Source organism: Lynx rufus, unplaced genomic scaffold (assembly GCF_022079265.1).
Source record: "Lynx rufus isolate CCGP_SWC_20201006 ecotype Redwood Valley unplaced genomic scaffold, mLynRuf1.p SCAF_6, whole genome shotgun sequence".
Taxonomy (NCBI): Eukaryota; Metazoa; Chordata; class Mammalia; order Carnivora; family Felidae; genus Lynx; species Lynx rufus.
This window is the reverse complement of record NW_025814878.1, coordinates 31,889,528-31,894,632: the sequence shown is the minus strand read 5'-3', so window position 1 is coordinate 31,894,632 and position 5,105 is coordinate 31,889,528. Positions and strand designations below refer to the sequence as shown.

Genomic DNA, 5,105 nt, shown 5'->3' with positions numbered 1-5,105 from the left:
AATTTTTGAGTGAAACTTTAAAAATAAAATTTTCTACTATAGTAAAACATTCATATGTAGTCTCTATTCTCTCTGCATTCACTTTTCATATTCATGGGATTTCACCTTTGATCTTTTTTCTCAGGTATTTCATGTGCTAACTGACTTCACATTTCCTTCCATCTCTCTGGTTTGAGTTTTTCTCAACTATATAACCTGTAAAAAATATAGATTTTTAAAAAAATTTCTTGAACTACACCACTGTAAGCCTACCTGTAGACCCCATAAAATCCCCTATTAATATATATAGTCAGCTGGGTCTGCAAATAATGAATATGCTTCTGGATACTCCGGGCTCACTGGAGTAGGTGCATCATGACTGATTCACAGGTGAGTAGTATTGGCTCTGTTAGGAACAGTATATCAGAGTGTACACAAACTCATAGCTTAAAGGAGATACAAATAAACAGAGGCTGGAAAAGGTTGGGACCAGAGCCATCATGATGCCATGGTTAGCCATCTCTGGTAAGCCATGGTTAGCACATCTGGTAAGCAATTGTAGTCCATGAACCCTGTAAAATTGTAAACGTGGCCTGTTGAGCATAAGGGCCTTTTATATCTGACATTATATTGACCAGGCTCTTGCTATTCCCTCCAGAGAGGCCCTTCACCCTGCTCTGTAAACAGAGAAGGAAGTCAGAGGCCTGCTCTTGCATGCAGGCGGTCGGCAGCTCACCCTGAACTTGCTTCAGCCAGAGCACACTCAGGCGTCATGGTCAGTGGATATCTTGGAGCTTCAAAGGTGAGTCCACTGCTCAAAAGGAGACATTTCGATGACCCAGGATTCCTGGCAGATTTTATTTCAGTTGCTGGAAAGTTCTCAAAAATGCTCAAAAGCCCTGCAGCTGCCCAGAGAGTCTGAAATGCATGCAGTGGGTCTCCCAGACAAAGCTTTAGAAAGCTGCTAGCACCACAGATCCAACACAGCCTCTGCATCTTGATTTCACTAGAACAGATGTTATCTGCAAGCAATTAACATACTTGTCATCACCAGTGAAACAGATACAGAATTCTTCGTTTTTTTTTAATGCACCCTAAAGAAAAGTGTTTGTACATAAAACAAAATGTTCACATTAGTATTAAAATAATATTCAGTGAAGAAAGTTGCATGTGTCAGTTTTTCAGTTTTTTCTATTTTTTTTGTAAAAAAGATACTGTAATAATTTTTAGAAAACTGTGAGGTAATAAATGTCACCAGCAATATAAATATTTGTGACAACTCCCTATTCGATTAAAGCGGTATCTATTTGTGATTATTTTGTATCTTCATATCTTGGCTGATAGAATTTGCCATTTGGTATATTTTCCTCTACGTTAACATTTCCAAAATTCTTTGGTTTTATAGATTATGGAAAATAATGGGATTTGCTTTATAATAACAATACAAATGTTATGTTGACCAAAACATAACCCTTAAGATTGGTACAAGTGAAAACTTTGGTAAAATTCAATGTGTAAATATCCTAGGTGGTAAGAACAAAAACAAAAACAAAACAGAAATTTTAAGCTCTTGAGTTGTTCCAAAAGGAAAAAACAAAAAGAAAACAAAAAACTCAAATAGCATAATTCCTTTGTATCATGTAATTATACTCTTAACACCAACTCAATTTCTTATAGGCTGATTCTGTAACATGACAGTCCTGAATTATCTTTCATCATAAAATTCATAGTTTTCATTTAGTATTCATCCCCTCACACTTTTTTAATTAGTGAAAACTGAAAGGCTGGGTTTCTAGCATTTCAACTTCTGATCACAAATATTTCTGCAGAGGTTAAATTCATTTTTTTCTTCCATATTCCTTTTAAGAAATTTTGTAAAATTTGAAGACAATGTTTCTGCTATACTGACAGCTTAACTGGTCTGAAAATACAAGATAATATCACCTAAGCAAACGCTATGACTGATACATTCATTCTGAACAGAGGTACCTATAATATTTGAAGTGAATGAATATTCACTACCACTAACTGGAAGGCAGATGTGGGATAGTAAAAGATCACTGAATTAGTGCCTAATATTCTAGGTCACTCTCATAGGTCTGCAATGTACTAACCAATGACCTTGAAAATGGCTTATCATTTTTTTATCTAGAAAATGATGACCTTCTTAACTGACTGTGAATTAATGTAGATTATTTATATGAAAGCACTATAAATCATGGAACATTATATAATGAAAATAACATTTTAATCATAGAATATTTTACAAAACATATTCTCAAAAAGTACCTGGTAGAGAGTATTGCCAACTCTATTAGGTGATGAGAGCCAAAGCACTCCGTTGGTTTTTGACGCTTCCCCTCCAACAGGAAGTGTTTACTTTGGTCAGCTTTAATAGTAGATAAATAGTAAATAAAGAAACTGATAATCCTTCCTGTATCATACAAATGATTGCTAACACTCTTCTTCCAGTATTTTCTTTCTCTGACTTTATCTGAGGCCTCATGACCTTAGGTCCTGTTCAAGTGCTCAGTGTTTGTTGGAAAGTTAAATCTTTTGGTTTGTCATTTCCACAGCACTCATTAGGTACTTTACTGCCTAAGACAAGGCTACCTTATATTTTACAGCTTTGACTGATTTCCATTAGTTATATCAGAATCCCCTTGTGGTTTCTCATTCTTTCTGCATAGTCTCAACATCTATCAAACTGCCTAGTAAGAAATAATTAATTGAATGTCTGCTAATATTAATTATTTAAAATCTCTAAAATCAGAACCTGGATACTGTGGGTGAGCTTTTGTCTAAATGACAATTCATCCACTTGTGAAATCCACTTTTTTTTTAATGTTTATTTATTTTTGGGAGAGAGACAGACAGAGTGTGAGCAAGGGGGGGCGGGAAGAGAGGGAGACACAAAATCTGAAGCAGGCTCCAGCTCTGAGCTGTCAGCACAGAGCCCGTCGCCCTGGGGCCCGAACTCACAAACCATGAGATCATGACCTGAGCTGAAGTCGGACACAACCAACTGAGCCACCCAGGCCCCCCTGCAATCCACCTTTTGATCAGTCCTTCAGCAAGAAAGGCAAAACTTTGAGGTTGTTTTACCTATTTGTGTATTTTTTGGTATTCAACCCTTTTAAAAACATTTTACTGGACTTCATTATAATTAGAACTTCCAGTTTATTTGGAATTTATTAACTCATTCAGTAAATATTTGCTAAAGAACTCCTATGTAGAAAGTATTGCTCTAAATATATTGGATATAGCAGTGGGCAATTCAGGGCAAATGCTCCCTGCCTCTTGAAACCTAATTCTACTAAACAGACATACAGTAAATCAAGTAAGCTCTCAAATAAGTAAAATAATTTCAGATAGTTAAATGCCCAATGATGTAAACAAAGTACTATGATGGAGATGAGCAGGGACGGGGGACACGTTAGTGGAGTCTACAAGTGACAATATAAATTGAAATGTAAAGGCTGAGAAGCCTATTGGACCAAGAGCATGGCAAAGAACAGAAAGTTCAAAATCCATAAGCAGAAGAGAACTTGACCTATTCTAACAGTTTTCAGAGGCCAGTGTGAGTAAATAAAGCACAGTGAAAGGAGATGAAAAAGCATGGGAAAATGTAGAAGAGATAATAATAGCAACATCATCATCTAACATTTACTGTGTGCTTTCTATTGCCAGATACAATGCAGATTATATCATTTGATGCAGATTATATCATTTGATCCTTACATGAATTCTAAGAGGTAATGTTATTATCAACATTTTACAGATGAAGAAACTGATGCTTAGAAAGGTTAAATAGGTAGGGACACCAGATACAGAATAAATTAGAGGCTGTGGCAAATAATTCAACTCTTGCCTTTTTTGTTTGTTTTTACAAACTGTTTATTTTTCGTCAACCTTCTTTCCATTTTGTTTGCTTCTGTAGAAGAACAGCTTAAGACCACTCAGTTTTTCCTACCCATTCAGTGGCCTGAGCAGTGGGAGCTGCAGACCAGTCTTCAGTAGTAGGCTGAGCTCCAGTCTTCAGTAGGGAACTGCTGAGTAGGCACAGAGGGCACCCGCACACCTTCAGAACAGTCTGCGACTTGAGGTTGAGTATCAGTGAACTCAGGAGCTGGAGCTGTACATTCACCCTGAAATCCCTCCTTGTCACAGCCTTTTCTGCAACAGCCTGCTCTTCCTTTTCAATCTCTTCAGGACCGCTATGGAAGTAAAGATCAGGCATGACCTCCCATGGCTGTTCATGGGAAATTGTGCCATGCGTGTGCAGAACTTCCCTGGCCAGCATCCATCACATTAGAGCCACCGAGTGAGCTCCCTTGTTGCAAGGAATGGCAATGTCCACATAGGGCAGAGGAGAGTCTGTGTTACACAGAGAGATGGTAAGCAAGTTAGCATAAGACGCCTCTGTGACAGGCTGGTGGTCAGCCTTGGGATCAGTAACCACCAGAAATCTCAGCTCTCAGAAAGCTGCCTGGCTCTGGTTAGTGAAGGTTCCAGAAGTGAAGCAGCCAGCAATAGGAATGGTTCCAGTAGCAGCAGCAAACTTCAGCACGGCTCGCTGGCCAGTATTCCTGGATGATATGACACTGACATCAGTTGGGTTTTCAATGGCAACAATGGCACCAGCTGCCAGCAGAAGCTTCTCCCAGGTTCTCTTCAGATTTATGACGTAGATACCACCACTTTTCCTTTTGTAAATGTACTGTTACGTTAGGAAGTCAAGGTTGGTGTCACCTAAGTGGATTCCTTCTGCAAGAAATTTGAGGACAACCTCCACCTTCATTTGTAAGATATCAAGGGCTCTGGACATGGTGAAAGTTTCCCTTTAAGTTACCACAGGAATGCAAAAACAACGCTGTATGGTCCCCTCCCTGGGTATCATGGGAAAAGCTCAACTTTTGTCTTAATACAATAGGAAGCCATTGAGAGATTTTTAGTTAACAGAGTGATATGATTCATTTCTGTTAATATAAAAATTTACCATGAATGACAGGCAAGGAGGGATTGCTTAATTTCTTTCTCCTCTCTTCACATCTGGTTTGTTTTGCTCCTGCTAGATTCTGAGCCATTCTAGAAGAGCAGAAATTTTTGTCTTGTTTATTACTTTA

The 5,105-nt window shown here is 38.1% G+C and overlaps 1 pseudogene; it reads right to left on the bottom strand.

Annotated features, from left to right (window-relative positions):
• Nucleotides 1-3,928: 3,928 nt before the first annotated feature.
• On the bottom strand, nt 3,929-4,807 carry LOC124528907 (40S ribosomal protein SA-like; annotated as a pseudogene).
• Between the last annotated feature and the right edge of the window lie 298 nt (nt 4,808-5,105).